This window comes from Onychostoma macrolepis, chromosome 01 (genome assembly GCF_012432095.1).
Source record: "Onychostoma macrolepis isolate SWU-2019 chromosome 01, ASM1243209v1, whole genome shotgun sequence".
NCBI classification, from domain to species: domain Eukaryota; kingdom Metazoa; phylum Chordata; class Actinopteri; order Cypriniformes; family Cyprinidae; genus Onychostoma; species Onychostoma macrolepis.
The window spans coordinates 6,038,915-6,062,164 of NC_081155.1; the positions used below are offsets into that span (position 1 = coordinate 6,038,915).

At 39.2% G+C, this 23,250-nt stretch overlaps 1 pseudogene; it reads right to left on the bottom strand.

Annotated features, from left to right (window-relative positions):
• Window positions 1-15,948: 15,948 nt before the first annotated feature.
• LOC131549386 (CMRF35-like molecule 5) lies at window positions 15,949-21,441 on the bottom strand (annotated as a pseudogene).
• Window positions 21,442-23,250: the final 1,809 nt, after the last annotated feature.

Sequence of the window (23,250 nt, forward strand, 5' to 3'; positions counted from 1 at the left end):
GTGGTTTTATGATAGTCAGAGATTCATTTTTTTATCATTATATAGAAATTGTTTTGATTCACAGAAACATCAAGAATCAGCACATGAACCTCAAAAATGGTGACAATCAACAAAAAGCTTGTTTTGTGATGATCAGAGATGATCTGAATATTTTGTAGATTGTTACCATTGTTGAGGTTCATATGCAGATTCTTGATGTCTGTGACTCTATGTGCTCTCATCTAAGCAATTTCTTCAAAATACTTTGCAACCCTTAAAATATCAAAGCAGGGCCACTTTTCAAGCAATAAAATTGTAAGACTACAGCAAAATGAAATTAATAAATTTAACATGTTCAGACATCTCTGATGAGGCTAGTGAGTTAGGCTACTATACGATGACAAAACCATCATCAGTACGTTAACCACTTCATCTGATCAGAATTTTTCTTGCAGGTTTTGCTGTAATAAATGTGCTTTAGAAACACACATTTACAGCAGCCACAGAAAAAAATATTGTTTAAAAATTGAAGGGTCAGAAGCCCAACTAAAGCAAACACTTATCTCCACAATGGTGACTCCAAACTTGATTAATTTCAATAAAACATCAACATCGAAACCTCTGTTAATTCTCAATAAGAAGTTTTGTATGAAATAAAGTCAGACTGATTTGTAATAAGTGAAGATGCTGAGATCTAGAGAGATCTGTTAGTGTTTAATGTTCTTTTGGGATTTAAAGGGTTTCTGTCGTCTGTGTTTTGTAGGGTCAACATTGTGCTGAAGAGTAGAGTCTGTGCTTCAGTCCAGGAGAAGACCAAGAAACAAGATGTTATGCTGAATGTATCTTTATTTAAAAGCAGTAACTGTGGAGTTGTTGATGTAGCGGTAGTTATGAGTTTTTGCACTTATGTTGTTGTTAGATGATGGTTAACTGCAAAAAAAGTTTCACAGAGAATGTTTCACAATTATAATCCAGACAATACCTGTAAAGTAAAAAAAAAAAACTAAGAAAAAAATAGGATGTTGTACCTTAATTTTACAGTTTTTGTTTGGCAGCTGCTTCTGCCATTCATTGACTGTTTTTTTAATGATGTTCTTTAACCGTTATTTCCATTAATGGTAAACGTTTGGCACCCTGTGCTGCCAAGCATTTCACTGTTTTTTTACATTTAATTTTTTACAGTGTAGTTATTATAATAGTGTACTTAAATATGTAAGTTGTAAGTACACTTTGTAAGTACACACCATAATTAAAATATTGTAATTTCAATTGTAACTACTCTGCAGTTTCTGTGAAACATTTTTTTTTTTTTTTTTGAGGCAAATTAATGTTTTTATAGGTGTAAATTACTATTCATGCCACAATGTGCTTAATATACTTATTATTCAAGCCATTTAGTACGGATGCAACAAATGTTTGCAGAATACACCAATGTAGATTCAGACATTTCGTTTAACACGTTACGGCTACTAAGGAAGTCTGATTTTATTTTGTTGTGCACCTCACATGCTGTAAATGACAATGTGCAAAAACTGTACCATCTACTCAGCAAGAGGGCGATAAGGTTTCATGTGTTAACATTAGTTAATGCATTAAATAACAGGAACTAGCAATGAATAATATATTTATAGATATTATAATATATTTATATTAGCATGTATTAATCTTTGCTGATGTTAGTTAAAAATGTTCTTGTTCATGTTAGCTCACAGTGCATGTTAACTAATGTTAACAGATACATCCTTTGATCTTAAAAATGTATTAGTAAATTCTGAGGCCAACATTAACTAAGCTTAACAAGTGATGTATAAGTATTGTTCGTTGTTAACTCATGTTAATTTTGAGAAAATGTAACTAAAACAAAAAGCTGTGCTCAGGTCACACAAGATTGCTCCTTATATACTTTAATACAGGAAACAGTAAATTGAATGCATAAAATACCCCAAATACTCAAATTAAAATAGAAATAAACAGCCTTTAGCAAAATTTATACTTAATTGGCAGGAGTTGCCCACTCTTTTTTGCTGAGATAATTGAGGCTTTCACCTCATTTGTCAAGGACTCTGAGCACCTCTGAGCAAAATCAAAAAGCTTCTCCTGCTGAGGCTGGAACTGAGGGATGAAGAGATACAGCTCTGGGTCAATAATCTGAATCTCAGCCACAACTGCAGAGAGAGCAAGGTGTTTCTGTCCACTCCAACTTTCGTGAAAGCTCTTGTCATGCTTCCTTCCTTTTTGTATGCTCGAAGAACTTTTTTGTATCTCTTCAGAACATCATCTGGACACTTGGCTGTTGAACATAAAATAAACAGTTTATTAATTCACTACAAATTATACAAAACATGGTATCTTCATCAAGAATCAATTCACAAAAAGTAATTTACCTCTTACTGTAGCACTGGAGAATGCAGATCTTGACCTGTTTTTTTGTGTGTGTTTTCTTCTTTTTGGATTTTTTTTTTGCGGCATCTTTCATCCTCTGATGAAGATGATGGGAGGGAGGAGGAGGAGGAGGATGAAGATGATGAAGAGTTTAACTCATCACTCTCCCCAGTCAACAATTTGATCTCACAGTGATGTCACCATGAGCTCACAGGATACTCGTGATGAGGTCACAATGTGAGGTAACAGTGAGCTAAAAGTGTAACCTCACTGTGTGCTCATACTAATGTGAGGTCAAAGTGCACTCACTGCACAGAGACTAGGTACCCAGCATGCATTGCAGCATGAAGCTTTTGATTGTCACCATTGTTGAGATTCATACACTGATTCTTGATGTTTCTCTTTGTGTTTAAATGACAGAGTAGTTAATAATGTTTGTGTCTTATGCTGTTGTAGTTCTTCATAAATGATTATGAAAGTGACGTGTCATACGGCCAAGTATGGTGACCCATGCTTGGAATTTGTGCTCTGCAATTAACCCATCCAAAGTGTACACACCCCCGGAGCAGTGGGCAGCCATTTATGCTGCGGTGCCCGGGAAGCAGTTGGGGGTTCGGTGCCTTGCTCAAGGGCACCTCATTCGTAGTATTGAGGCTGGAGAGAGAGCACTGTACAGAGAGCGCTGTACATCCACTCCCCCCACCTACAATCTCTTCCGGCCCGAGACTCAAACTCGCAACCTTTGGATTACGAGTACAAGTCCGACTCTTTAACCATTAGGCCACAACTTCCCAAGACCAAGACTGCATATTGAATCTAGGTGATGACTGTGTTGTTATCATCAATAACAAACCACCTGGTTGCAGTCTCTTTTTGGGTTTCTTTGCCATAACAAATGTGCTTTACAAACACAACTACAGCAGCCTAAAAAATATAATGTTATGAAGTCAAGGGTCAAGAGCCCAACTAAAGCAAACACTAATCACTTTGATGGTAACATCAAACAAAACAATAAAACATCATCATCTAAATCTCTGTTAATTCCCAATAAGCACTTTTGAAGATGTCTGACAGAAATTAAGTCAGTCTGGTTAATAATGAGTGAAGCTGGTGATTTGTTTATTTCAGTTGATTTCATCGAAGGCTGTGTCTGGAAGTCAGTTGTATGTTTGGAGAAGGTTCTTATAACAGAAATCTGTTAGCTGGGCGTGCACTCATGAGCTCATCATGTGAGAGCACTGTGATATCTCTGTAATAGTGTTGAGAAACAGGAAGTAGAATGTCCCCCAGCGACTGATATTTGAGCTGCCTCCTCTTAACCTGCTCAACGTTTTGAATTCACAATGAGCTCATATATTACTCTCACTGTGAGGATCACCGTATGAGAATGGTGTGACGTCACTGTGATCATCGCGTGATCTCACGTGTTGACTGGGTCACTAGTGTCTTTCTTCTTTTTCTTTTCCTTGCCTAAAAGAAAGATTTTCTATTAAATATTTTTCTCTGAGAAATGGCTGTCACCTTTAATGTTGGCATGAAATGAAAGTTGCAAATGACGATCTATTGCATTGTGACATTCTGAGTGAAACGGTTTATCGAACAAGAAAAACATATGTAGTGTACACTTCCGTGGCGCTGCAAGATGACAGCTCAGCACTACCCAGTCAACACGTGAGATCACGCGATGATCACAGTGACAGGAGGAGGAGGAGGAGGAGGAGGAGGAGGAGGAGGAGGAGGAGGAGGAGGAGGAGGAGGAGGAGGAGGAGGAGGAGGAGGAGGAGGAGGAGGAGGAGGAGGAGGAGGAGGAGGAGGAGGAGGAGGAGGAGGAGGAGGAGGAGGAGGAGGAGGAGGAGGAGGAGGAGGAGGAGGAGGAGGAGGAGGAGGAGGAGGAGGAGGAGGAGGAGGAGGAGGAGGAGGAGGAGGAGGAGGAGGAGGAGGAGGAGGAGGAGGAGGAGGAGGAGGAGGAGGAGGAGGAGGAGGAGGAGGAGGAGGAGGAGGAGGAGGAGGAGGAGGAGGAGGAGGAGGAGGAGGAGGAGGAGGAGGAGGAGGAGGAGGAGGAGGAGGAGGAGGAGGAGGAGGAGGAGGAGGAGGAGGAGGAGGAGGAGGAGGAGGAGGAGGAGGAGGAGGAGGAGGAGGAGGAGGAGGAGGAGGAGGAGGAGGAGGAGGAGGAGGAGGAGGAGGAGGAGGAGGAGGAGGAGGAGGAGGAGGAGGAGGAGGAGGAGGAGGAGGAGGAGGAGGAGGAGGAGGAGGAGGAGGAGGAGGAGGAGGAGGAGGAGGAGGAGGAGGAGGAGGAGGAGGAGGAGGAGGAGGAGGAGGAGGAGGAGGAGGAGGAGGAGGAGGAGGAGGAGGAGGAGGAGGAGGAGGAGGAGGAGGAGGAGGAGGAGGAGGAGGAGGAGGAGGAGGAGGAGGAGGAGGAGGAGGAGGAGGAGGAGGAGGAGGAGGAGGAGGAGGAGGAGGAGGAGGAGGAGGAGGAGGAGGAGGAGGAGGAGGAGGAGGAGGAGGAGGAGGAGGAGGAGGAGGAGGAGGAGGAGGAGGAGGAGGAGGAGGAGGAGGAGGAGGAGGAGGAGGAGGAGGAGGAGGAGGAGGAGGAGGAGGAGGAGGAGGAGGAGGAGGAGGAGGAGGATGAAGATGATGAAGAGTTTAACTCATCACTCTCCCCAGTCAACAATTTGATCTCACAGTGATGTCACCATGAGCTCACAGGATACTCGTGATGAGGTCACAATGTGAGGTAACAGTGAGCTAAAAGTGTAACCTCACTGTGTGCTCATACTAATGTGAGGTCAAAGTGCACTCACTGCACAGAGACTAGGTACCCAGCATGCATTGCAGCATGAAGCTTTTGATTGTCACCATTGTTGAGATTCATACACTGATTCTTGATGTTTCTCTTTGTGTTTAAATGACAGAGTAGTTAATAATGTTTGTGTCTTATGCTGTTGTAGTTCTTCATAAATGATTATGAAAGTGACGTGTCATACGGCCAAGTATGGTGACCCATGCTTGGAATTTGTGCTCTGCAATTAACCCATCCAAAGTGTACACACCCCCGGAGCAGTGGGCAGCCATTTATGCTGCGGTGCCCGGGAAGCAGTTGGGGGTTCGGTGCCTTGCTCAAGGGCACCTCATTCGTAGTATTGAGGCTGGAGAGAGCACTGTACAGAGAGCGCTGTACATCCACTCCCCACCTACAATCTCTTCCGGCCCGAGACTCAAACTCGCAACCTTTGGATTACGAGTACAAGTCCGACTCTTTAACCATTAGGCCACAACTTCCCAAGACCAAGACTGCATATTGAATCTAGGTGATGACTGTGTTGTTATCATCAATAACAAACCACCTGGTTGCAGTCTCTTTTGGGTTTCTTGCCATAACAAATGTGCTTTACAAACACAACTACAGCAGCCTAAAAATATAATGTTATGAAGTCAAGGGTCAAGAGCCCAACTAAAGCAAACACTAATCACTTTGATGGTAACATCAAACAAAACAATAAAACATCATCATCTAAATCTCTGTTAATTCCCAATAAGCACTTTTGAAGATGTCTGACAGAAATTAAGTCAGTCTGGTTAATAATGAGTGAAGCTGGTGATTTGTTTATTTCAGTTGATTTCATCAAGGCTGTGTCTGGAAGTCAGTTGTATGTTTGGAGAAGGTTCTTATAACAGAAATCTGTTAGCTGGGCGTGCACTCATGAGCTCATCATGTGAGAGCACTGTGATATCTCTGTAATAGTGTTGAGAAACAGGAAGTAGAATGTCCCCCAGCGACTGATATTTGAGCTGCCTCCTCTTAACCTGCTCAACGTTTTGAATTCACAATGAGCTCATATATTACTCTCACTGTGAGGATCACCGTATGAGAATGGTGTGACGTCACTGTGATCATCGCGTGATCTCACGTGTTGACTGGGTCACTAGTGTCTTTCTTCTTTTTCTTTTCCTTGCCTAAAAGAAAGATTTTCTATTAAATATTTTTCTCTGAGAAATGGCTGTCACCTTTAATGTTGGCATGAAATGAAAGTTGCAAATGACGATCTATTGCATTGTGACATTCTGAGTGAAACGGTTTATCGAACAAGAAAAACATATGTAGTGTACACTTCCGGTGGCGCGCGCTGCAAGATGACAGCTCAGCACTAGGCTCCGACAAAAACCTCCTATTTTCTGTAATTTCTTTCATATTGAGGAAAGATCATTTCTTTTTCTGTTAACGTATCAGTTATACTCTAAGAATGGCAACTGGTAAAAAAGGGATGTCTCCTCAAAAACAAGCTGCGGGCGGAAAACGCCTCAAAACGTTCGACGACGACGTGGCCTCCATTGTTAGCCATGCAATCGAAGCGCAACAGAAGGCTATGCACGAAATGGTTTCCAGCATGCTAACAGAGGCAATAAAGACGGCTCTTATTCCCTTTAATGAATATATCAACGAGAATGGCGCTGTTCTTCGAACACTGAAAGAAGAAATGGACTCTCTGAGTAAAAGTTTGGCGACTATCACAACGAACGTGGACAATCTTCAAGGCAGTCTCCATAAAACAAAAAAAGATACGAATCTTTACCTGTCTCAGATTGAACGGATGCAACGAAAATGCAGTGATTTGGAAGATCGGTCGCGTCGTAACAATGTCCGCCTGGTTAATCTACCAACGGGAATGGAAGGGGACGATCCCGTCGGCTTTCTTCAAAAAATGTTACCCAAATGGATTCCAGAGCTTTCAGCACGCCCGTGCCCGATCGAGATTGACAGAGCTCACCGAGTATACTCCAACTCCAACTCACCCAAACCACGTTCGATGATATTTCGTCTTCTCCGTTATCCTGACAGGCAAGCCATCCTTCAAGGTGCACGTAAAACAAAACCCACTCTGCCTGGAGGAACGAGTCTGGAATTCTATGCTGATTACAGTCCTGAGACGGCGCAAAGGAGGAAGGCATTTTCGGCCGTTAGAGCAAAGCTCCACCAGAAAGGCGCCGAAACGTTCCTGATTTATCCAGCATTACTAAGAGTCACCTACAAGGGCCAGAAACATTCGTTTGAATCTCCAGACGACGCTGATAAATACATCGAGGGTTTGGATTGCGCGACGGTTCCGACGGCTCGCAGATATCTAAATCTTCAGTTCCAGGAACCAATGGAGGAGGCCGTATAAATTATTATTTTTATTTTTTTTTTTTTTTTTTTTTTTTATATAAACCTTTTGATGTTTTGCTAACAAACCTGTGTTATACATGGACAAAAGTCGTTTTCAGCTCACACCCGTGCTATTCATCAAAGTGAAGTGGTAACTAGATTTCTATTTTTGTTCAAATGCATTCTGATTTCAAACGCTCTTTATAACAAATGTTTTTCTGTTTAGGGTGTTAGATACTGTTGTATTAAGAGCTACAATTTAACTGCCGTATGATTGGTTGATAAAGATGTTGTAGAGCCTAGTTTAAACTTTGCGCAACAAAAATTCAGTTAGGGAGTTGTCCCATGTTAGACTACAGTTTTACGTTCGATTGTTTTGTTTTATAAATCTAACTTTCCTCAATTGTCAAATTCTCAGGGAGGCTGATGAGGTGATTAGTGTTTAGACATTGCCTCGCGATCGCCACAGACGTTGGCTAAATGGGGGATTTGGGAGAGGGAGGGGGCGCTTAGGCGCATAAAGCACTCAGGAATTTCAAGTTTTCTGTTTACCTCTGTGAACATTCTAATGGATAGCTTTTTGATATGCTATAAGCTTTACATGTCAATTTATGTGAGTTCCCAATTATAGATTATGGTTAGAATAAACATTCTGTCACTGAATGTTAGGGGTTAAACGCTCCTACCAAACGCATAAAGGTTTTAGATCTTTTACACAGAAAAAGATTGATGTAGCATTCCTCCAAGAAACCCACCTAATTGCATCGGACAACCAAAGAATGCAAAACAGGCATTATATTCCCATAGTGTCATCAAGCTGTAATTCTAAAAGAAAGGGGTGATAATTTTACTCAAACGTAACTCTAACTTCACTGTTGAATATACAGGTTCAGATAATGATGGCAGAGTTGCATATTGTTGTACTTCAATAGAAGGAAAGAGCTTGGCATTTGTTAATATTTATGCCCCAAATTCATATGATACCTTCTTTTTTCCAAATGTTTTGAAAACACTCTTATCTTTTAATGGCTACTCAATTATCATTGGAGCGGACATGAATGCTGTGCTTGACACAGTTTTGGATCGTTCCAATCCGTCAATTTCAATAGCACAATCTCAGTCTTCTACAGCATTGAGATTGTTCACTATGGATTTAGATGTGTGTGATGCTTGGCGTCTAAATAATCCTACAGCCAAAGAATATACCTATTTTTCCCCAAGTAACAAATCATTCTCAAGAATTGACTACATTTTATTTTCGTCATCATTACTTTCAGATCTAAATAATATTGAATTTTTGCCACAAAGCATCTCAGATCATAATGCCGTGCTTGCACATCTCCAGATTAACACTCTCTGTAAACCTTCCAGATGGAGGTTTAATACTTTTTTACTACAAAATGAAGACTTTCTTTCTCAACTGAGAGCAGAACTGATTGAATTTATTAATTTAAACCAAAATTCGGTTTCTAATCAAGACATGTTCTGGGCATCTATCAAAGGGTTTTTAAGGAATAATACCATCTCCTTCTCTGCTAGACTTAAAAAGAACTATCTTGAACAATTATCAGCATTGGAGAGTAAATGTGGGGAATTAGAGAAGGAATTAGGATGTACATTTTCTAAAGAAACGCAACAGAAACTAAATGTTGAAAGGGCTGCTCTTAATGACTTGCTTGACAGAGAACAGAATATTTAATGCATATTACAAAACATAAATATTACATAGATGGAAGCAAACAGAGTCGACTCCTTGCGCCACTCTGAAAAACATGAGCAACGTTTTAACATTCAGGCAATCAAAAGCCATAAAGGTGGTCTCACCTCGAATCCCACAGACATCAATAAAACATTCAAGGCATTTTTTGAAAAATTATACACTTCATAAACGCAACCCAACATAGACCAGTTAAATAGTTTTTTTGACCAGTTGAATTTAACCAAACTTTCAAAGGAAGAAGCTGATAGTCTAGACTCTGAAATTACACTGGAAGAATTGCATAAAGCGGTATTGGGTTCACATAAGGGAAGTCGCCGGAATTGACGGCATCCCAGTTGATTTATATTTGGTGCTGTGGGATTTACTAGGTCACATATGGTTACGCACTATTAATGACGCCATATCCAAGGGCCTCCTTCATAAAGATCTTAATACGGCTTTAATTACAGTCTTACCTAAACCCGCAAAGACCATTCGGATTGCTCTAATTATAGGCCTATTTCCTTGATTAATGAAGATTTAAAAATATATGCTAGAGTTATTGCCTGTCGCCTACAATCAGTGATTCATAAATTAATTGACCCAGACCAATCAGGATTTATTACGGGACGTTTGGCTGCGGATAATGTGCAGAGTATTACATGTTATTTCAGAATCAGGAAATTGAAAACACCTAGTGGCCTCCTATTTACATTTTACATTTACATTTAGTCATTTAGCAGACGCTTTTATCCAAAGCGACTTACAATTGGGGAATACATCGAGCGATTAATCTTGAAGAGGCAATCAGACATACGAAGTGCTTGCAACACCAAGTCTCAGACATTGTTCAAATAAATACAAACTACCAAAGGAAGGAATAAGTAAAGATAATTTTTTTTTTTTTAAGTTTAGGATGAAGTCAAGTGCTGTCGAAAGAGATGAGTTTTCAGTTGTTGCTTGAAGATTGACAGGGATCCAGCATTCCGGATAGAGGTGGGAAGATCGTTCCACCAGCCAGGAATGGTGAATGAGAATGATCTAGAGAGTGATTTTGCGCCTCTGTGATGGTATCACGAGGCGTCGCTCACTAGCAGATCTCAGATTTCTGGAGGGATGTAGTTTGTTAATAGAGAGTGCAAGTAAACGGGTGCTGAGCCAGTGGTTGTTCTATATGCAAGCATCAGTGTCTTGAACTTGATGCGAGCCGTGATTGGTAGCCAGTGCAGGGAGATAAAGAGAGGTGTAACATGGGCTCTTTTGGGCTCGTTGAAGACCAGTCGTGCCGCTGCATTCTGAATCATTTGTAGAGGTTTGACTGTATTAGACGGAAGTCCAGCCAGAAGAGCATTGCAATAGTCCAGCCTAGAAATGACAAGGGCCTGGACAAGAAGTTGTGCAGCATGCTCTGTCAGAAAGGGCCTGATCTTTCTGATGTTATATAGTGCAAACCTGCAAGATCGAGCAGTTTTGTAATGTGGTCTTTGAAGGTCAGCTGATCATCAAAGATTACACCAAGATTTCTGACCGAAGTTGATGGGGTTATTGTTGATGAACCTAACTGGATCGTGAAGTCATGCTGTAGAGTCGGAGTGGCAGGGAGGACAAGAAGCTCAGTCTTTGCCAGGTTGAGCTGCAGGTGATGTTCTTTCATCCATGCCGAGATGTCCGCCAGGCAACCTGAGATCCTTGCAGTTACCGTTGGATCATCTGGTTGAAAAGAGAGGTAGAGCTGTGTGTCATCAGCGTAGCAATGGTATGAGAATCCATGTGCCTGTATGATGGGACCCAGTGATGTAGTGTATGTGGAGAAGAGGAGGGTTCAAGAACTGATCCCTGAGGAACCCCAGTGACCAGTGTATGTGCTTTGGATACCTCACCTCCCAGGCCACCCTGAAAGACCTACCAGTGAGATAGGATTCAAACCAGCGAAGTGGAATGCCAGAGATGCCCAGTGATGAGAGGGTGGACAGGAGTATCTGATGATTGACAGTGTCAAAAGCGGCAGATAGGTCCAGCAGAATGAGGACTGATGATTTGGAATGGGCTTTGCAATTGCAGGGCTTCAGTGACCGAGAGAAGCGCAGTCTCAGTTGAATGGCCCCTCCTGAAACCTGACTGTTTAGCATCCAGTTTGTCGTTCTGTGAAAGAAACAGTGAGACTTGGTTGAAGACAACTCGTTCAAGTGTTTTCGCTATGAACGGAAGGAGAGAGACAGGTCTGTAGTTTTCTATAAGAGAAGTGTTTAATGTAGGTTTTTGAGCAGTGGGGTTACCCGAGCCTGCTTGAACGCAATGGGAAGTTACCTGTGAGTAGGGATGTGTTGATGATGTGTGAGTGCAGGTAAGAGTGTGGGTGAGATTGCTTGGAGAAGGTGTGAGGGGATTGGGTCAAGAGGACATGTTGTAGGATGGTTGGAGAGGAGAAGCTTGGATACTTCAGCTTCAGTGAGTGGACAGAAAGAAAAGATGGGAGTTTTAGCAGTGGATGTGGTAGGGTGAGGGTCCTGTGTGCGTGGAGGTGAAAACTGACCACTGATTGATCTAGTTTTGTCTGTAAAGAAAGTGGCAAAGTCATCAGCTGTAATAGAGGTGGAGGGAGGAGGTGGAGGGGGACAGAGGAGGGAATTAAATGTTCTGAAGAGATTACGCATGTCTGGAGCGCTGTCGATCTTGTTGCGGAAATGTGAGGATTTGGCAGTGTGGACTTTAGCAGAGAAGGATGTGAGCATAGACTGGTACCTACTGAGGTCCGACAGATCGTTTGATTTGCGCCATTTTCTCTCTGCCGCTCTGAGTGTAGTCCGATGTTCACGAAGAACCTCGGATAACCAGGGGTTGGAAGGAGCAGCCCGTGCGGGCCTAGAGGAGAGAGGACAAATGTCGCCTAGACAAGAGGTTAAGGTAGAGCATAAAGTCTCAGTAGCTGCGTTTACATCCAGAGATGAGAAATGGGTGGGTGAAGGAAGAGAGGAGGATACCACAGAGGAAAGATGGGAAGGAGAAAGGGAGCGCAGGTTTCGTCTAAAAGTAACTGGTAGGGGGGTATATGTCTTAGCCCAGCTATTTTAAACTGTTTGATAACATTCTAGGGTTACTATTAAGCATTAATAAATAAATAAATAAACCTTATGCAACATTGATAGGAACAGTGAGATAAAAAAAAAAAATTTATTAACAAAAAGCAAGAGCATGGTTAGCTGAGTTGATTCCCATTAATAGAAGCATTGAATGGGAAACCGTATGGGATAATACATTTCATGCATCCACAAACCCCAACCATCAATTCATTCATTTTAAAATTATTCACAGGGCATATTTAACCATGCGCACAAGACATGTTATAGGCTTATCACCACATCCTTATTGTAATTTTTGTGGGCCAGGTTGCTTGGGCACGCTGATGCATATGCTTTGGGAATGTCCAGATGTGCAAGATTTTTGGGATATGGTGCTTGATGTTCTGTACAAGGTCACTAAGATTCATTTTCCCAAAGACCCTGTTCTGTTTTTGTTGAACTCTCAATTTCCTCTAAAAGAGAAGGACTGTAAATTTTGGTTGGCTGCCTCGACTGCTGCAAAGAAACTTTTAGTTCAACGATGGAAACCTCCTCATGACCTTTCTATCAAGCATTGGTTACATTCCTTACTTGAGATACTGTATTTGGAACTGTCATCAGCACGGACCACTCATGCTAAACCGGTCATTTTGTCTATGTGGAAGAACTGTATATTTTCAGTTAGGGAGATCTTGGTCATTTAAACCATTTCTATTATTTTTGTAGTTATTTTATTTATGTATCTGTATTTTATTTATTTATTTACTTTCTATTTTTTTTTTTTTTTTCAAATTCCTGATGTGCGGTTGGGTTGGGTGAGGGTTGGGGGGAGGTTGTGGGGGATAGTAGTTGTCTGTCTGGTACTTTTTCTTGTTGTAACCTATATGTTACTTTGAAAATAAACGAAAACACTGAATTACAAAAAAAAAAAAAAAAAAAACATGTAGTGTAGGTCTAATTTTATCCAGTGGTTGCTAGTTTGATTGTGAAAAGCGAGTGTTGCATACAAAAATGGAGGCTTATCTGAATGCAACTGTGTTAACAACAGCAGCACTGCCTCACATATAGAGAGGATCAAATCATATCACAGGAATGTCATTTTAATGTCAACATTTTATTATTATTATTTTAATAAAAAGGAAGTTAAATCATTCATAAAAAGACCAGTTACAAGCAGTAAGAGAATACATAGAGACAATGGTCAATAAACAATCTAATAATTTACAATTAAATGCAGTTGTAAATTGTAATATTTTTTAGTATAAATTATTTAATTTAATTGGTAACAGCCCTATTACAACTGCCCTTTTACAACTGAATTGTAAGAATTTGTAAGAAATCAAATGTAAGAATTTAAAATGAAAGATGAAGCAAACATAAGATTAGGTGAAAAAAAATGCCCTCTGGGTAAATATCACAAATATGTGACTCTGGACCACAAAACCAGTCTTAAGTCGCTGGGGTATATTTGTAGCAATAGGCAAAAATACATTGTATGGGACAAAATTATGAAGATATTTTGTAAATTTCTTACCGTAAATATATCAAAACATCAAAATAATTGGTTTAGATGTTGATGTTGATGTTTATTTCGTTTGAAGTCACAATTGTGGTGGGCAGCATTTGCTTTAGTTGGGGTCTTGGTCCTCATACTTCTTGTGTTAGCTTTTCTTTGGCTGCTGTAACTGTGTGTTTGTAAAGCACATTTGTTGTGGCAAAGAAAGCCAAGAGAGAATGAGATCAGATGCTATCTTCCTATCTTGATGGTGATGATGAAATCATAACAAAACAAGCATTGAGTAAGTTTAAGTTTTCATCAAAAGTTATAATGGTGTTTTATTGTGAATTTTGTTCACCTTTGACATTTATAGCCACTAACCTGAAACTGCAATATAGTATACTAATAGCATTAAAATGATCACACATCCTGAAGACAGACATCAAGATTTTGCATATGAATCACAACAACGCGGACAATAAAAACTAAAAAAAGCTTCATGTTGCGCAATGCATGAAGGGTGGCTTCATAATACAAAACTTGCTTCCTCCTTAATTCCACATCCTGGATTCCCAAGCTTTTTGGTTTTGATTGTAACCACTGCGCTGATGCATATGCAAAATCTTGATGTCTGTGTGTGACCACGTGATTAGCATTTTGCTCAAATTAGCATTTTGTGAACATGCATTTTACACGCCTTCAGAATACGTGATTATAGCATTAAAAGCAAAACGACATTACAACTACCAACAAAACGTTAAAGTTATTAGATGCTTATTTTATTATGACTTTTTCATCACCATCCAGACAAGAAGACAGTGATTTTATTACATCTTGGTTTTCTTTGCCACAACAACTGTGCTTTACAAACACACAGTTACAACAACCAAAAAAAAAAAGTTAAGACAAGGAGTATGAGGACCAAGATCCCAACTAAAGCAAACACTGCCCACCACAATGGTGACTTCAAATGAAGTAAACCAACATCTAAACATCAATTAATTATAAATTAGAGCTGTAGATGTCTGACAGAAATAAAGTCAGTCTGGTTAGTAATGAGTGAAGCTGGTGATGCGGTTTGTGGAGTTGTTTAATCATCCTCTGCTGAGATCTTCAGAGATTTTATGTGTTTGACTTGCAGTAGATTTTACCAAATGCTCAATCATCAGTTATTTGATCATTTAATTTGATCATTCATCTCGTGAACTTCAACACTCCTTTAGTGTTTCCTTTAACATTGTGTGCAGAGTTCACTGAGGATTTTGCTGTGTATGTTGTACATTTCAGCATCTATCCAAACAGAGTTTTGTACCTGTGAATGTCTGTACCTGTATTTAATGTCTGTGGCTAAGCACAGCATCAGGCTCAGTGGGAAATGCTGTCTCCTCACAGCAAGAAGATCTCTGGTTTGATACTCAGCTGAGCCAGAAAGTCTTTCCCTCACAATCTAAAGAAGTGTGAGTTACAGATGCTTAATTGTCTAAAGGTGTGATTGTGTGTTTTACTGCCTATTGATGGATCCGTGGCTGAGTTGTTATTTTTTTTTGGCTTTTTAATGGCTGTTTTGGGGTTTCTGGTTAAAGACTGGTCTCTATGTGGTTTACTAAAGGCTGAAATTGGGTAGCACTATTAAAACTTGTTCTGGCCCAGTTCAGGGCTGGTTACCCAGTCAACACGTGAGATCACACGATGATCACAGTGACATCACATCATTCTCATACGGTGATACTCACAGTGTGAGTAATATATGAACTCATTGTGAACCCAAAAAGATGAGCGGGGTTCTTATTTCTGTTAGACATCTACAAAAGCGCTTATTGAGACTTAACAGATTTAGATGATGATGTTTCATTGTTTTGTTTGACGCTACCATCGTGGTGAGTAGTGTTTGCTTTAGTAGGGCTCTTGACCCTTGACTTTTTCATGCTGATTTTATGATTACTACTTCTATGGTTTTCTAGTTATAAATGTGTGTAATGCATAGCAGTGACTGAAAGATGTCTATTTTAGCTATGGAAGTTGTACATTTTGAGTCAGATCTGGCAACGCTGACTCACTCCACATCAGCTACAGGAGAGGAACTAAGCTAAACAGGCTAAAGAGAAGAGTAATTTACCTTTTTATCGACTTCATTTATTTAACTGTAGATGAGGCGTGCTAATTACAAAGAAGATTGAAGTTCACATAATTCACTTTTGCATTTATTTAACTTTTCATGTTAGCAAGATTAAAGTTTATTAAAAATGTATTAAGATCCTATGAACTTTACACATTATACACTTTAGTTAAACTGTTTTGTCGAAAATGTGTCAAAAACACTTTTTTAAACAAATTTTGACATTCTTTTTTATTTATGTTTGATCACTGAATATATCGGTCCGTCGTTTGTCTTGATGTTTTGTGGATGTGTCACTGTTGAGTAGATCAGTTCTGTTCTGCTGTCTGTTGTTGGTTCAGGCGACTTCATATTAGCATAATCATCACAGTCTGTATCTGTCACCTGATTGGTGGAGTTGATGCGACTGGGGTTTGAATCAGGCTTCTGATTGGTTACTGTGGCATAAACAGTAGAGTCTTGTGGGCGGGTGTTTAGGTGTGATGCAGGCGTCTGATTGGACGAGGATGTTGCAGCGATGACATCAGATGGTCCAGGGTCACTGTTTGTGATCTCATACATGTGGACACTCTGAAGAACAACATATACATCAATAATTTACTAGTTTATATAGATAATACTGATAATCATTTCTGATCTTCTGCAGGTAAAGATTTAATCACCCACCTCTGTACTGTGCTGCACATTTTGCTGAAATAAAGCTGAAAGGTGCATGAAAAGAGAGAAAAGACAAAGTCAAATCAACTCAAACATTCACAAAGACTTTATAATCACAAATAAACTGTTACCTGTCCCAGATTTCCTTTTCCTCTTTTTCAGGACGAGGAACATTCCAGAACACAGAACCAGAACCAGCAGAACCGAACCCAGACCGCCAGCGACAGAAGACAGATCTGAACACAACATTAAACACAAAACAACACAGCACTGATTCTTATTATACTGTTGAATAAATAACCTCTTAAAACTGTATAAAAATCATTTTGATTATTGTAATGTTCAGAATATTTGAAATATATTGTTGTTATTTTCTGTAACTGAAGTGAAACCGCGATGGTGAACCTCAACACTTCAGTGGAAAATGCTTTAACCACATGACGTCTGATGTGTGCATCACTTTGATCAGATTCATCATGAGCTACAAGAGTTAAAGTGCATCTCCAGAAATGTTCAAACCAATCGCTTTTATCCAAAATATTTCATTCTATGTAATCATTGAGGGCACTGTTGCATCATGGGTAGTGTAGTTTGTGTGCTAACTAGTAGTGATGGTGAAATGAAGCTTCATGAAGCATTACGCTTGGTTCACAGAAGGGTTAATTTCTATATATATATATATATATATATATGCTTGTTTTACACTCTTTGGCCACCAGGTGGTATTGTGAAGCCTCCAGAAATTAACTCTTTTGTGAACCACTTGGCTGAATATCTTAATGCTTCATGAAGCTTCATTTCACCATCACTACTAACTAGTGTTTAGCTCATTGACTCAAACTACAGTACTTCCTATCCTTGTTGTTTCGCTCTCTTTTTGACGAGTCAATGACAGAGAGAAAAACATCAATGAAACATGAACATGCTGCTCATGGACACACATAAATGAAGCACACACAAACCGCTCATATCATTTTTGTTAATATGAAGATAATTTTCTATTGAAAACAGTTTCTTATCTAAAGCAGCTTAAAGTACTTTATAACAACAAGGAAGCAAATATCCAGGGACTGAATCTTCAGTCTTTAACACAGATGTAGATTTCAGACCCTACATGTACGGTAAGACATTAAACACACATTTAATCTCAAAAGAGTCATGTAATATATTTATTCATGTACAATTAAGATATGCAGTGACAGACAGATGAACCGACCTGTCGAGAAACTGTGCTGATCTGTGATTGTTTCTTTTCTTTCTGTGATTGTGATGCTGCTGGATCGTGGATTCGGTTCTGTTGTGCTGAAATATGATGGTGTGTTTGTAAACGAGCTGATGGTCGAAAGTTCAGTGATCTTGTTATCTGATGGATGACAGAAAAGATCAACTTAACGACACTGATTCAAATTTTCACACAAATTTTCATATAAATATACATATAATCTTTCATGTAATCTCTGGCTAAATGATGTATTTTATACTGAACACACGAGTCTATGTCTGAGTCTAAGCAGACAATCAACGCAACAGTCGACTTACAAGATTTAATAATTTCACACATTCTATGACATCTAATAAAGTTAATCACTTACCCTGTGAAACCTGCAACTGTATCTCTGAATAGACATCGTTAAAAGGCAAAGTCCCTCCACAGCACACCAGTATAGTCCTTGATCAGTTGATCTCAGGTCAGTGATGCTGACGGTGAAAACTCTGGCCGTCGTGTCGTCAGTCAGAGAGAATCTCTCGTCTTCAGCTGGAGATCCTGTTTTAACCATGATGTTTCTAAATAAAAAGATACACTCGCCTTTACAAAAATACTTTGAATGTGACTCATATCCAGATTCATAGCTGCATCCGATGTCTAGTCTCTCTCCTCTGAGTCCTGTGACTGTTTCTGGAGCACCAACAACAACTGAAAACAGAAACATCATTATATAGAGCTGTTATGTGTGAGCAAGAGATATCAGAACTGAATAATAATGTTTAACTATAATCACTGAATCATCATGCAGTAATAAAAAACATGAAAACATGTCAAACTCTGCACAAAAGACCTCCGAGTCTTGAACTCACCTGTACAGATGCTGGAAAAGACGAGCAGAACGACACACACGCTGAACATTTTACTGTAATATGAGACCAAATTCTGTGACAAACGTTACAGTCTTTCTCTTCCGAGCTGAGTGAAGAAATGCAGCATCATGTTTCCTTCCCCTTTCTGTCTCTTTAACCACATCCAGCTTTAAACAACATCTTCACAATGACACCGATCTAAACAGTGCCTTCTGTCCATATATTATACAGACCTAAACAGCACAGTACTTGCATTCATAAGTGTATATTTGATCAAATTCAAGACTTTAGCTGTTGTAACTGCTCTCAGTTTCATTAAGTTAACCTTCAATAGTTAGTCTATTTTTCATGAGTTCAGCCCCTGCTGAAAAAAACAGACAAACAAACAAAAAAACAAAAACAAAAAAACAATAGAAACCATTACAGAATTTGTGCTGGTTTTACTGGTTATAACGGGATTTGTATTGGTTTTAATGGAAACTGTAATGTGGTCTCTGTGGGTCTCTACTGGTCATTTTTATTAGTGGCTTGTTAAAATCATTACATCCTTATGGAATATGTCCCAAAACACACTACAGGAAACCATTTTGTAATGGTTTTAATGCTTAATAGTTGATGGTTTGTGATGTTTGTAATGGTATTTGTAGAGGAAACCATTACAATTTCTGTGATTATTTCTATTGTTTATTTCAGCAGCGCCGTTATGCCAGATGTCTGTTGCAGAAGTTTTGACAGTATTTTATTATTTATGTTTGATCACTGAATATATCGGTCCGTCGTTTGTCTTGATGTTTTGTGGATGTGTCACTGTTGAGGAGATCAGTTCTGTTCTGCTGTCTGTTGTTGGTTCAGGCGGCTTCATATTAGCATAATAATCACAGACTGCATATGTCACCTGATCGGTTGAGTTGATGCGACTGGGGTTTGAATCAGGCTGCTGACTGGTTACTGTGGCATAAACAGTAGAGTCTTGTGGGCGGGTGTTGAGGTGTGATGCAGACTGAAAAACAGCATGTACAAAAAATATTTGCTAGTTTTTATAGATAACATTCACTGCTCATCAAACAATAATGTAACATGTATTTCTGATCTTCTGCAGGTAAAGATTTAATCACCCACCTCTGTACTGTGCTGCACATTTTGCTGAAATAAAGCTGAAGGGAAAACGAAAAGAGAGTAGAAGTCAAAGTCAAATCTATTCAGATCCTCAAAAAGGACTTTATAATCACAAATAAACTGTTACCTGTCCCAGATTTCCTTTTCCTCTTTTTCAGGACGAGGAACGTTCCAGAACACAGAACCAGAACCAGCAGAACCGAACCCAGACCGCCAGCGACAGAAGACAGATTACACAACATTAACCACATGACGTCTGATGTGTGCATCACTTTGATCAGGTTCATCGTGAGCTAAAATGTGTCTCCATAAATGTTCAAACCAATTTCTTTTCTCTAAAATATACCACATAATCAAACAGGGAACGGTTGTGTAGCGAATTAGCTCAAAAAGGGAATTATTTATAATTAATTATAACTGGTTATAATTAATAATAAATATTTAGATTAGATCTTAGAATTAACTGTAGCAGAATCAATATTACAATTACTTGATCTGTCCGTCCACCGAGCAGACAATATAATTATTTATCAATTCTAGGAAGATTACTTTTCTGGCCAAGAAACAATAGCCTTCCTACTTACAGTGCTAGCAGTAGTTTAGCATGTAGCAAAGAGCAATCGTTCATTGACTTTGAAATGTGAGCGGAACACAGAGACAATCAATTGTGAATATAAGGGATTTAATAAACGAAACTATAACTAACATACAAACAAACTAAGCAAAACATATATTTATAGAATGAAGGAAAGTAAGGAAAAGAGAGAGAAGAGCAAAGAATGGCAGTATTTCACATCAATTAACCACAACCTAAAATGAGAATCATCAAAGACACAATTCACCTTAAAAAGGGGTTCAAACTTAAACACGCATCTAATCAGTTGTAAATGGTTACTTGCATTGGTTCGTTGCTGAATAAGAGTCGTGATGCGGTAGACGAGGTTCTCGATGATTTCTTTAGGAGGGAGTTGAAGAAGTCCTCAGCAAATCCACAAAGTTGAAGGTAAACACTGCCGGAAGGTTAAACTCAAGAAGAGAGTTTTGGAGTGTGTTTGTCTCAAGAAGAAGAGTTTTTGAGCCATGATTAGTCTGGGTTCAGAACTTTTAATGGTTCATGGCCGCACCTATTTGGTGGGTGGAGTGGCCAATCAGAGGCATGTATTTTGAGCGGGAGAGATACCCTTTGTCTCCGTTAATGGCCCATTCGCATTTTATTGCTGATCTGGACCGCTAGAGCAGCTTTTAATTCAAAACATAGTAAGAATTGTGCGATGCATTTCACGATCACATAGTGTACCCCAGTCAACAATTTGATCTCACAGTGATGTCACTATGAGCTCACAGGATACTCGTGATGAGGTCACAATGTGAGGTAACAGTGAGCTAAAAGTGTAACCTCACAGCGCCCTCACTGTGTGCTCATACTAATGTGAGGTCAAAGTGCACTCACTGCACAGAGACTAGGTACCCAGCATGCATTGCAGCATGAAGCTTTTGATTGTCACCATTGTTGAGATTCATACACTGATTCTTGATGTCTCTCTTTGTGTTTAACTGACATTGTAGTTCAAAATGTTTGTCACTTATCATACTTTTAAAATCTTTCATAAATGATTATGACGCTGTTAGTTCCTATACTGTATAATCACAGATCTATTACAAAAACTTTAAATTAATATCTCTTCACAAAGACCGCATACTGAATCTAGGTGATGGTTGCACTGTTATCATCAGTAACAAACCAATATCACCTGGTTGCAGTCTCTTTTTTGGTTTTCCTTGCCATAACAAATGTGCCTTTCAAACACAGTTACAGCAGCCCCGAAAAATACAATGTTATAAAGTCAAGGGTCAAGAGCCCAACTAAAGCAAACACTACTCACCACGATGGTAACGTCAAACAAAACATCATCATCTAAATCTGTTAATTCTCAATAAGTACTTTTGTAGATGTCTGACAGAAATAAGAAACGCTCAACATTTTGAATTCACAATGAGCTCATATATTACTCACACTGTGAGGATCACCGTATGAGAATGGTGTGATGTCACTGTGATCATCGCGTGATCTCACGTGTTGACTGGGACATTATTGTGTGAGAAATAAAGAGAAGATCATTTTGATACCAAGAAGGTAATCTCCAAATGATATTACAGAAGAGATACACTCATACACTGGAATATAGGCATTTAACGTCTAACTAATACAAGAAAAGGGTTTTACCCAAGTTAATATAACAGGGGAATATACATACAACACATGCATATAGCAGATACATTTATAACTGTTTAATTATGGCCTAAATAGAGAAAATGTCTTTAGGTGTGTGTGTGTGTGTGACGTGTATTGGGAATTGTGAAGACAGACGAAAGGGTCTGCTCCCTGGCATTCTGTGGAATGTGTTTGAAGCTTGGTACAGACGATCTGTTTAGCATCCTTTTGATAGTGATAAGGACCATCTGCCATTTAGTACCCGTATAAATGTAAACGCTGAGGCCAGGTCAGTAATTTACATGCAAATGTCAAAAGGCTAAAAGGTTTTTTTTTAAACAAAGTGTAATCAGCCATCACTGATCCTAGACAGATGTTACAGTTGCATTGTGGGTAGTGTAGTTTGTGCGCTCACTAGTCTTTGACTCACTGAGATAACGTGCAGTACTTCCTGTCATTGTTCTTGTCGTTTCACTTTCTGTTTGAGGTGTCACTAAGGGAGAGAGAGAGAGGGGAAAAAAAAGGTAAAATGTGAACGTGCTGCTCACAATTAATAATGAACTGATACTGTGGATAAAAGTGTCTGTCAGATGCATGAATGCAGATGTTAAGACATCATGGAAAACCCATGTAATGTAATGCTGTGCTCATGTCCAAATGATTTAATGATGGAATTATTTTATTTTGAGCCGTTCATAAACTGTAGAACTGAAGAACCTCTGGTTGTAATAAAATGACACATCAAGCATTCAGTTATTTTAATTTTGAATCAATATCCCAGCTAACAGAATTTTGTTATAAGAACGTTCTCCAAATATCTAGTGTTGGTTCTGGGAACATAAAACATGTCCAGTTTTCTTGACGTTAGAGGAACATTTTTAAAAGGTATGATGTTCCTCACTTAATTTTCCTGTTAGCTGTCGGTTCCACTTTTTGAGCATACCCCTGAAAATGATATTTCCAACTTAAATTCTTATACATTTTGATTGCTTTGGAGCAGAGACTTAAGGTTGGACTCTTTTTAAAGAAGACACTTGGCAGATTATTGTAGAGGTGATTATTGTATAAAAAAAATGTATAAAAATTATATTACAAAAAAGTTATGGAAGTTTAAGTTTATGAAAATATAAAATTTAAAAAATTAAATATTTGTATTTTATATAAAATATATATTTTACAAAACATATTTTACTCTAAAACTGCTAGAAAATGAAAATCAAAAATCTGAAGAAGTCATGTTCCAAATTTGAGGTTGATATCTCAGAAAATTAGCTTTCAGTGTAATTGTGTTTGGGCGTAGTACCAAGCTTTTC